We start from the raw sequence: 12324 nt of genomic DNA, 5'->3' as shown, positions 1-12324 counted from the left end.
GTACATGTGGAACAGCTTCCACAAAGAAGGTTAGCAATGCTGCTGACCCCCCACAGCACACCCACCATCACTGTGACACCTTCAGGAAGCTGGGGTGAGTCCTGATGTTGAATTGATGTTCAACATCAACAGATGTTGAATTAGTATTGTGTCCTATGAATGCTCTGGAAAATGGTCATTAAAAAATATTATGCACTGAGGTTATTTCATCACTAAGCAAAGCATGCCCATGTGTTACCTGCAGAGGAACCATCTGTAACATTTACAATTCCAAAGTCACTTTATACTTGAAGTCTTGCTGAAGTTGTAAAGGTAGAATAGTAAGTTATGAGATGCTTATCATTCGGTAATGCTGTTTTCTTTTCCATATGGACTGTATTTTGAGAAAAAGTCCAGGATATCTGACTCTACCCCTTTTTCTACTTTTAGGTCACTGCAGAACTTCACATCCCTGTGTCTTCCACGTGCTCTTTTTCTTATTTTCTATATTAAAATTACACCAAGTTGAATTAATTCAAATTGTATATGTAGGGAAGCATGTACAAATCTTGTTAGATTTGTACATCTAACATCTAAAATCAGACTTTTTTTTTTCTCCTTTGAAACTTGTGTAGTATTCAATCATTTCACAGAATTGTCTAGGTTGGAAGAGACCTCAAGATCATTGAGTCCAACTTCCGACCTAGCATTTCTTACTGTTTACAACAGTACATGGTATGAATTTTTGGTTTTGCTCAAAATGTTAAAATATTTAAGAATACTCTACTGGAAAAGCTTTTGGACAGATGTTTGTTTTCTTACATACAGTCAGTTAAAGCCATATGCTGTGCTACATCTGAAATATGTCTGTTTCACAGGCTGCCCAAGTACAAGTCATCTGCTTTAACAACTCTTGGGGCTTAGCTTTGACACTTTCATTCCAATCTCCATCAAATACTGTGGATACTTATCTTATCTCACTGATCAAATAAAAAGCTATAGGGAAAAAAAATGTGGTTTTGCTTTTAAAAGCTTCATTCTGTGTTGGTTTTCCTGAAAAGGAAGACATAGAGTTGGCTGCAGCAGTTTGTCAAAACTGTTATTCTCTCCCTCTGTGTTTTTTTTTTTTTTTTTTTTTTTTAGTCTTTCATTGAAATGGTATTTCCTGACTCATACAGAAAAAGGATATTTTTTGTTAGCATGTATTAAAATAAACTGAAAAAAAAAGAAAGCAGTACAATTAAGCAGCTGGAAAATCTTGAAAATGTGAAACTACAGACTGATTTTGTGACTTTAACTAGTAACTCTAATCTCTGGTTTCCAGGTAGCACATTACCTTCCTTTTCTCTCTGAAAATCCAGCTCTTTCAAGATTACCCTAAAAAACAGGAACCATAGGGGTTTAATTGGTAGTTAATTTTCTGCAGTTTCTCTAAGGAGAACTTCTATCGACTTTGCCTAAAAGCATGACTCTCAGAAGAGGAGATGCCCATTTAAACTGTTTCCTGTAGAGTGCCATAACACCCCTCCATTTCCACGACTATTCCCTATAGTGATACTAGAACATAGTGAACTGAGAACATTGCCACAGTGGGTACCAGGAATAAATCTCAGATAGCAGAGATGACATGCCACATCAATAAAAGTCACAAAGCCAAAGCTAGTTGCATTTTAGTATGTGAAGAAAAACAATACTTATTGTCTTGGTGGTGGTTTTTTTATTATTATTATTATTTTATTTATTTATTTTTACAATAAAGTATGTTACTGTTAGAGCTAAAACCATAAAGGGTTTTCTCAGCACAAGAGAACCTGTTACATGATAGACATCTTTGACATGTGCCAGTGTGTATTTTATGCTATTGGCGATATTTAAAGAAATAACTTCACCAGTCTACATTACAGAGAACTTGGGACTACAACGTGCACTTCTGTGCTGGAGCAGATAACAGTGGTTCTATGAATCGTTGATAGAGGAAACAAGAAGGGACTTTATTGGTGAGAATAAGTCTTTGTAGCTGTAACATTATCAGTATATTCCCAGCTTTTACTGTTCCTGAGGACAAGGTGGTTGCTAAGCAATCACAGAATTAGATGAGTAGATTCAGAAATTGTTAACTGTACTTTAAGAGAGTTCATAATTCAAGCTCTATGTCTGCTACGAAGAAAGGATAGCAGATGACTGAAGCCAGCACCAAACCATCCAATGCTGTAACTGGTAGAAATCTAAAGCACCTGTTGAATGTCTGAGTTCCCTGGTGGTACATCCTTTCCAGGTAATGACAATTACCTATCTGTCTGACGTTGTAGGCTTATCTATTACATGTCATCTGTTAGTTTTCTGAGTTGTCACCAGAAGACACAGACTCCTCCAAAGATCGGTTCTACCAAATGTAAGAAAGATGGCTTTATGAGTAGATGATTCATTAATTTGTAAGAACCATTTGGTGTAGTCCTTACAAAGCACCCATTGACCTTGCACCTCACCAAAGTACACGTTTACAGACCCCATACAACAAACTTCAAGAAACAACGTAAGCCCTTAAAGCAATGTCAGTTTGTGTGTCTGTGGTGGTTTTACTCAGCTGGGCAGTTGAACTCTGCCAGAACCACTCTCTCACTCCCTCTCCTCAAAGAAAAAGAGGGAGAAAATATGATGGAAATGGCTCAAGTATTGAGGTAAGGGCAGGGAGATTACTCAACAATTATCATCACGGAAAAAACAGACTCAGAATAAGGAGATTAATGTAATTTATTACCAATAGCAAACAAGCTCGACCAGTGAGAAACTAAAAACAAACTAAAACCATCTCCCCACCCCAACCACCCTCTTCCATCTCCTCCCCTCGGGTGGCACAGGGGAATGGGGGTTGTGGTCAGTCTATAGCTCTTTGTCTCCCCCACTCCCTCACGGCCACTCTCTGCCCCTGCTCCCTGTGGGGTCCCTCCCACGGGATGCCGTCCTTCCCAAACTGAGCCTGTGGGGGCTGCCCACAGGCAGCAGCTCTTCAAGCACTGCTCCCACACAGCTCCGTCCCACGGGGTACATCCATCCCCCAGGAGCAAACTGCTCCAGCACGGGTCCCCCATGGGTGGCAGCTCCCCCCAGACCCCCTGCTCCTGCAGGGGCTCTCCATGGGCCGCAGCCTCATCCAGGCCACATCCACCTGCTCCACCGGGGGCTCCTCCACCCATGGGGGGGCTGCAGCGTGGAGATCTGCTCCATGTGGGACCCATGGGCTGCAGGGGGACAGCCTGCTCCACCAGGGGCCTCTCCACAGGCCGCAGGAGAACTGCTCCAGTGCCTGGAGCACCTTCTGCCCTCCTGCTGCGCTCACCTTGGGGGCTGCAGAGCTGCTTCTCTCTCCTCACTCTCCCAGCTGCTGTTGCATAACAGTTTTGTTTTTTTTTTTCTTCTTCTTCTTTTTTTTTTTTTTTCCCTTTCTTAATTCTGCTCTCTCACAGGTTTACCTGGCATTGCTCACTGACTTGGCTCTGGCCAGAGGTAGGTCCCTTTTGGAGCTGGCTCTGATCTGACATGGAGCAGCTGCTGGGCTCTGCTCACAGAGGCCACTCCTGCAGCCCCCTGTTGCCAAAACCTTGCCATACAAACCCAATACAATGTCATTTTGTTACTGTCCAGCAATGATATGTAATACACTTGGCATTTGGAAATACATGAGTAACTATGGCTGGAAAAAATGCTTCTGAATCATGGCCTGTCCCAGCAGTATGAATTAAGACACAAGATATGGGGAAAAATTATTTCCCACTAATAAAGCAAATGAACTGTTTTTCCCATGAGTTCATTGTAGCAAAAGAAAAACTAAATCCTGATGTTGATGTAAAGATGAGCTCAAAGAAGATCCAAGTTTACTTGAAGAAAATTTTGAGTATACCAATGCAAAAAAATTAAGCACAAAAGAGGTTTTATGTAGAAGATACTGGAGTGCAGGTGAAGCAGTTAGAATACAGTGGCCCAGTCAGGATTTATAGAAAACACTGGCGAAAACTTAGTGGCTATACACAAAAGAATAAGAAAGTCATGGTCGTGATGGGCAGAGAGAGAGTGACAAAAAAGATGAAAATTCATTGAAAAACAGACAATGAGAACTCTGACTTCTGACATACAGAAGGGAACACACAGTTCAGGCTGTCTCATTTTAAAGGAGTGTATAAAAAGACAGCATAAGCAAGTGAAGATAATGTCAGAAATGCCAAAGGAACAAGATGAGATATAACTATCAAGAGACATCAGAAATACACCAGTAGTGACAGTGAGACACCAAGAAAATAACTGGTGTACTACACAGTAGAAAGAGAAGGCTATTGATCAGCAGTGCTGAAGTGTCAGAAGTGTTATATAGCATTTTTGTTTATCCTTACTGAAAGTGTCAGCTCTGATCAGACATAACCAAACAGTGGGAACCCAGAGCTCTGAGCGTGGTTACACACAGCATGTCCTTGCAGGCACAATATTGACATTCAGTGTCACTCACAAAAATCTAAATGATGTAATAATGAAACTTTGTGCTGCAGAAAGTTGACTTCTAGCATTCAATGTCTGCAGTGAGATGTTTACAGGGTCTTACTTGTCCTTTATTTGTCAGCATTTTAAGTTAAAAAAGACTTTAGAAGGCATCAAGGAGCAGCCCTTTTTTTTTGTTTTCATGCATTGGAAAGATAATGAGTACCTGAAATTAAAGTTCAGATATGTTTACCTGGATGTGCCATAAAATTGCAGTGAAGCCTATTGTGCACCTAGCTGGACTGCATAATATTTTAGTGCTGACAATTTTTGAAATCCATTTGATATGCAAAATATTGTACTAAGCTGAGGCACTCAGGGGTCTCTCTGTTGTAGAACAGGAAAAAATCTCTACAGCAATTTAATTCCATCAGCTTTCCCAATCACTTCAAGCAATTAGTTCTGAAGACTTGCTGAAATTTACATAAAACACATCCTTCCCCCTAATCCATTTTACAAGTGGTAGATTATTTCTTGTATTGTGCTGCCAAAGGTGAGGAGCAGAAGGGAAGAATATGCTTGGGCTGCAGCAAGTGATGAGAATGGCTTCGAGAACAGCGAGCTCCCTGGTACCTTCATTGCTCTCAGTAGATTTACATGCTAGTGTAATAGGGATGAGAGATTAGCTGATCCCTGTTAATGAAAGGAGGGCATCCATAGAGACAATATGTTAAAAATGGAAGGTAGTTACATTTTATAGGTCTGGAATTGCTAGACAAGGAGAAAACAATTGTCAGAAAATGGAAGTAGACCAAGCAGTATTTGAATCGGCAAAGTAGTTAAAGGAATTAGGATAGAGATAGTTTGCATGCACTTAACTTCTGAGACCAAATTTCATGTGAATGCAGGGTACATAGTCTGTAGTGCTGCTCACAGCCTGGGTTCTCATTGCTTTCTAGTGCTCTGCAAAGTCTATTCTGAATGGTCAAACCTCAGGATCCAAAACCAGGGCTCTACCTGAACTTTTTTTTTTTTAAAGACATATTAGAAAGGACTTCCTGTAATTAGAGTGTGAGCACTAGCTATTATGACTCCACAGGTAGTCATACAGGCCCTTGTATCATAGATAAAAGCATAGATAAAAGCATTTATTTCATTTCATACTGGAGTAAGGAGTCGAAGGAATGCCACTTGATTGCCTCTTTGGGTTGTGTCTAAGAAAGCTAGTGGTATGATGAGAAGAATTGGTTAGGTTGAAAGTTCTCTTATGTGCATCTTTATTGAATAGATTTGCTTTTATTTTGAACTCTTCTGCTGATTATTTATGTTGGATATAGAGTATACTTTTCTTATGATGTGTTAGTGCATTTAGAGTAGCTACAATTGCTTTAAAAATAAATTAATTACATCTGGTATTCCGAAGTCTATTAACCCAGTTAAATGTATTAATATAAAATAGCATAACAGTTTTCAGTTGCTTTCTTCTTACTTAATTAGGACCAGAAAAACTTTATAACAAGTTTACAACTTTGTAACAGTTTGAGAAACATAAGTTCATTCTCAGCATCAACTGAGTTTAGGTTTCCTCTTCTTTCAGTCAGTGATTCACTGTTTTGTTTTTTTTTTTGGACTATTGCCCCAATGTTGCAGCATCTCTGCATACCTGAAAGTGAGACTTATAGTGACAGGGAACAAAGAGAAAGGGGAAACACAAGCATAATCTGAATGGGAGATACAGGAGCTGTGCATGCTGCGTTGCAGGACGCGGGCTGGGATATGAAGTGCTGGAATGCATGTGGAGTCATCTGGGTGGTGACAGAGAAGAAAAGATCTCCTTTACTCTAGCCAGTAATTTTAAATTTGTCAGCTACTGATGCAAAATCAGTTATCTGAGTGAATTCACAATGCTGCCCAGTACTGCGATATCAACAGAAGGGTAATCCTGTGATTTGACCTAGTTGTTGGAAGGTTTGGGTTCACTTTTTTGTTCTTCCCCAGCATCCAAAGTGATTTTATTAGATTTTCTTAATGTCAGATTCCCAGAAGATATTAAGGCCAGATTTCAGTTTAATTGGCATTTAAAAGATACCCTTAGCTATTCTGTTACAGTTCTTCAAAAATGGGGATAATCTGCTTCCATTCATGGGCATGAGAATGATAGTGATGCTTTCTGGTATTATAGAAAATGTAAACAATGCAGATAAGTTAAATTTGTGCTTTCAAACATAGCTAAAACCTAATTACCTTTCTGTGAAACTACTTGTATTCCATTCAAATGCTTTGGTATGACTCATTATATTTTATGGAATTTTTAATGTTTCTGGAGAAACATGACACACAAGCATTGTGGAAAGTTCTGACTCATATTCCATTTTCCCAAATCACCTAGAGTAATCTGAAGGAATTCAGTGCCTTGTGTCACGCACATGCCTGATTACTTGTTAGCCTATGCTTGCTTCTCTGATACCTAAATACCTGTGTTTCTACAGTCTCTGTATGTTTTGATATGTCATTGTGGGCATTCAGGGAGTGACATGAACAGATGTGATAATTATACACCTCTGCTGAGCTAGCAGTTTTATAATTTCGTACTTACAAAATTATTAAGTGTTCCAATGCAACATAATGCAAATTACATTTGTGACACATTTGCCTGTTTTTAGTTTGTGATTCATTTCACCAGTAAAACATTAAAAAAAAAAAAAAAACACACACAAGGAAAAAGTATATGACAACATACTTATGCATAGATACAGAAAAACTTAAAATACCTTGAGTTAAAAATAGATTGAATTGATTATAAATCTTTTAAAATTCTTTGCTGTCTGTAATTTAAGGTTGAATAATGAACAAGTAATGGGGTGGGAGGCTTGGGGGATCGCAGTGGAAGCAGATATAGTATCACTGTTGCTACTTTGTTTCTGGATACTTTGTCCCTGCATAAGTGAAAAAGAAAGTTTTAAAAATATTTCAGACAAATCATAAGTTGGAAGTGAAGTAGACTATCTCTTTGAACTGTGGATTCACCCTCCCCTCCCACCTTTGTTTTTTATTTAATTTTAAAGAAATTAACTAAAATATCTGTCTCTATTACTGTCCAATGCAACTTTTCCACACAGGCCCTGCTTCCTGTTAAAGTAGTAGGATTTCTCATTCATGTCACGAGTTACATTGGTATCTTGAACTACCTGAAATAGTCTAGCACTTGTTAAATTTTTAGAATAAGTCATTGTCAGCTAGAAGATATGGGATGTCAGAACCCGTTTGGAGAAAAAAAATATTTAAAATATTAATTAAAAGTAATTTAGAGAAGTTTAAAGCTTCTGGACTGGGATTTGAGATAGCAAGAACAGATTATCTATTTCTGTTTTAACTTCATTGTATGACCTGAGTTTTCTTAGTGTCTCCAAGTATTATGATGATAGGTGAAAATAACAATCTGGAATTTGCAATAGCAATAGCAACAGAACAATGTAAGTGAAGCAATTACCACTTTATGTCCAACTGATTTTGGGGCAGCAAGAGAAGGATATGTTCAATAAGAAAATTTTCATTTAAAAAAAAAAAAAAAAGGCTGAAAAATGTGCTTGACAGAATAGTAGTTCAAGCTCATGCTGTTTTTTTTTTTTTTTGTCCCCCCCCCCCCCCCCATAATCTAAGCTCCCAATTCAGACATAATAATCAGATACATCACAACTTTTTCTTCTTTAGACTGGAGCCATAAATCATGGAAGGTTGTCATGTACTGTGCAGTTACCCGTGGGACACTAAAACCACACAGCTACTTTCACTAGACTAGACTAGAATAATCCACACAAAAATTAATATTTCTGTTTTCTACAAAAATATGGAATGGACAAATACACTGGTAATACTGTAATTTAAGCTCAGGGAAACTGAGCTTTACATTTAAATAATTAGAATCTAAGATATTGGTCAATGCTGGGGAAAACTAAGCCCAGTCAGATAAAATCAAGAAAGAAGCTTTTGCAAAAAGATTTACTATTTTTTGTTTTTGTTTTTACTAACAGTGTGAATTGTAAACTGAACTGAATAGTGGTGCTTTCCCAATGTGTATGAGAAATTGTATCAGGGAAGAAGAGGGGTTGAACTGGCTAAGACTGTTTTAGCAGAGCTTCACCCTACAGCTGGCTTCAGAAGCAAAAGGAGTTAAATCTTGCAGAAGAGTTTTCCATCTACTATTTTACCACTTGACTGAGCAGTTTACTTTTCCTGAAAGCCTTAGAGGCTTAGAGGTACTCTGCACTTGACTTAGTCATCTGAGTCTTCAGTTTTATCTCTGTGGGCATAGCATCTTTTTTTTTTTTTTTTTTTTTTTTTATGAAACAGCACTAGCAATCTATTCTCAGTCTTGTCTGAGGCTGATGTTACAGTCAGACCTTTGCAAATCTGTGGGCTGAGCTAATCCAATGATTTCTGTGATTTCTGTCTGTATTATGGGGTCTTCAGATTGGTGCCTTCAGAATTTTACCTGTGTGAGGAAATCAGAGAAACTTTGAAACCTGTACTATGATCCAATACGATAAAGTTTAAGACTTTCTTTCATTCTTTCAGATTTGTGTGTAATTTTAAGGTAATTTTTTTTTTTTTTACTTTTTGCTTTTATTCAGTGTTTGGCAAAAAAGTGTACTCTTCTAGAGAACATACATAAATTCAGCATGTTTATTGGAGGTGGTAGAGGGTTAACAAGCACCTTGAACTTCAAACAAAGGTGGTCTTTCTTTCCGGGTACCTTATTACATCACTCTTCCTACTCCAAGGCAATTCATTATTCTCTCCTGGGACCCAAACTAGAAATGGTCTAACCTTTCTTCATTCCTTACCACATCTGCCTCCCACCTCCTTCCTGATACAACTTTTTTGTGTCGTAGCTTTCTTGGAGATGTCCCATTGCTGACTGCACACCACCACCAATGATATAATAACACCCAATTTATTACAAAGCATTCAGTCACTGCAGGTACTGTAGGTCCAGGAAGGAGGATTTGTGGGATTCAAGAATAATTGGGCATATATCCATATTTTTGAGCATCGGGGTTTGAAAGTGAGAGGTGGAAAGCTTACCAACAGTGTTAATACAGAGAATTTACAAAATGGAAAGACCAAGAAGATAATGATATAGAAGAGCCATGTGCTGTTCTCTAACTAGAATTGCATACAGTGTTGTTTAAGAGCATTAAGGAAAATGGTGAATTCAAACTGGAATTGGCACTGCAGAGCTCTGTGGAGTTGGCTGAGAAACTGGGGGGCTTTTTTTTTTTTTTTTGAAATGCAAATTTTTAATGCATTCAAAATGAATTTTGAGAGAAATGATTGATTTCAATATGCCCCCAAAGAAATAAATAACGGCAGGTCCACTCAGGGGAAAGGTAGGCTGAGAGAGGTGGGAGAAAGTGATTTAACCTAGACTGAGGCTTTGAAAATTGTCATCTCTCCTTTTACTTGAGCTGGAGGTGAGAGAATTACCACAGAGCTGCTTGAATAAATATCTTTCGATTGAATTAGCTCCACTTATCTTCAGACTACATGATTAATATCTGTTCTAACAATCCAGGCAAAAACAGTTCTTAAGTGGACAGGTAGGAATCCAGTTTTGATAATTTCAGTTATCTGAGGATTATATCATATTATTAAATATATATATATGTATATATATAATTAGAAATATTTGGGGGCTATAAAATATATAGACTGCCATGGGTATTTTGGAGACTTTTGAGAGAGTAAAAGAATATTTAGTTCTAGAGATTATTTACTTAATGGAGACTACTTCTTTCAATTGAGTATAAAAATTATATAGTGACAGGGAATGATTATGAGAAAAAATGCTGTATAAAAGTGACAGACATAAAATAATTATACTAATATAATAATGTTGCATCAAAGAACAGGAATACAACATGTATCCTGACATTTTTTACAGATCAGGGGCTGGGATGGGTGGTACTCCTTAACTCCATTTGATGACAAAGATTTTTTAGGTCTTCAGCTCTGAGTTATCTTGAAACAGAGCAACCTTAAATCACAAAGCCAAACTGAAAACTTTGAGAACTGTTATCTTTCAGTGAGTTACAGGCAATAAACAGAACAAGAAGCTCGGCCTTATAGTTATAACCTATACATCGCATTTTATGCTGAAGTCCAAATGCTAAGTATCTCTGTTTCTCAAAAATTACAGTCCAGAAGAGTGGGGAGGAAAGTACTTGAAGCATGTAATAAAGGTTCAGAAGGAATATGTATGCCATAAACTGTAATGCAGTTTATGCATCTGTCCTGGGAGACCACATGTTCTCTTTGCAAATATGTACCACATATTCATTCCTTATAGCACCACATGTTTTGATTTCAGTCTTTGTAAATTGGCTATAATAATACTGTTGTACTTTGAAGGGATGTTATTTAATGTGATTGCTTTAAATCTTATCATAATATCTAAATAGTTTACAGTATAGATCATAATTATATCTGAGTTTCTTAATGGGTATGAGTTTTGCATCCACAACTCTCAATCTAAAAAGGTCTCACTGGCACACACAAGAGCAAAGGCAAAGTCTTTAGCCCATAGTTAAAAAAACAAAAACAAAAACAAAAACAAAACTGTAAACATTCATATATCAAAAAAGACAAAGTTTGTTTCAGACTTGCACCTTGCTAAACACAAGATCATTTATTATCGTTACTATTTTATGTACGGTTCTTATTTCTGGAAAGAGACTATCCACGTTTGTCAGAAGGGACTGAAAGCTTTATCGTGGAGCAGGGTAGTTCATGTCACTAATTTGTTTGTGTACAATTCTCTGTTCTTTGTGCTCTCTTCTTAGCAGCTACCTTATCCCTTTTCTTTCTCAAGAGTAAGATAAACGGGCATATTGAATAGAGATGGCTGAGTAAAATGCACTGCTGATGTTGTGACAAGTTTTACAAATATTTGTCAAACACAATAGCTAGTTAAATACCATTTGGAAAACATATGATTTAATAGCTACAGATAGCATACCAAGGGATTAATAAATTCAAAACATTTTTTTTTCTTTTTTACCTTTAGTGCTTATTCAACAGGTGCTTTTTTGTTTTGTTTTGTTTGTTTTACATCTTAAAAAGAATATTAGATTGTCTGTACTTAAACTTCTAATACTTAAATTCATACTTAGGTGTGACAGGAATTTACAATCCAAGATGAGGGTTTAGATATACACAGCCTGAAGAGACTCTGGAAAACTCCTGCTTTCTGGTTAAGCCAATAGCAACCATTATTGACCCTTTGTCCCATGTAGTTATTTTTAGCTTCTTAATTTTTATTTTATTTTATTTTATTTTTGGAAAATGGTATTGTGTAGCCACCTTCTTATCTGAAAAGGGACAGGACATGCCTTAAAATGTCAAATTTAAAATACTGACACTACTGTCCTTCCTCAATAAAGCTGTGATTGGTGCTTGATAATATTATATTGTTAATATTATAACATTAATTTTAAATGTTACTTGGATTATGCCTAAATGTGAGCCATGTTGAAAAACGTTTTCAGCATGGCCATGTTTCTTGCTGGGCATGTCTGGGAGCAGAACTTCATATGTCTGAGGATGCTGACATCTGTGCTGACATCTCCAAAGTGGATAAAGAGGGTATCTGCAGATGTTGCTAGAGTTTGGGTAACAAAGTGAAAAAGCTGCTAAGGTCCATTTCTGGGTTGAGTTTTGTCTTCTAAGTCAACCCTTAATTACTCATATTTTAAAAGATGTATTTCTGGTACACTGAGACTCTGCATTGTATTAGATGATTGACCAGCCAATGTGACTCTTCTGCAGCACGTTAAGTGATTTCTACTCCTATCTATATGGGCTGCTGTGGGGAAAGTT

The sequence above is a fragment of the Netta rufina genome (assembly GCF_964035555.1).
Source record: "Netta rufina genome assembly, chromosome: 1".
Classification (NCBI taxonomy): domain Eukaryota; kingdom Metazoa; phylum Chordata; class Aves; order Anseriformes; family Anatidae; genus Netta; species Netta rufina.
The sequence above is the reverse complement of the archived record's forward strand: the minus strand, read 5'-3'. Positions refer to the sequence as shown.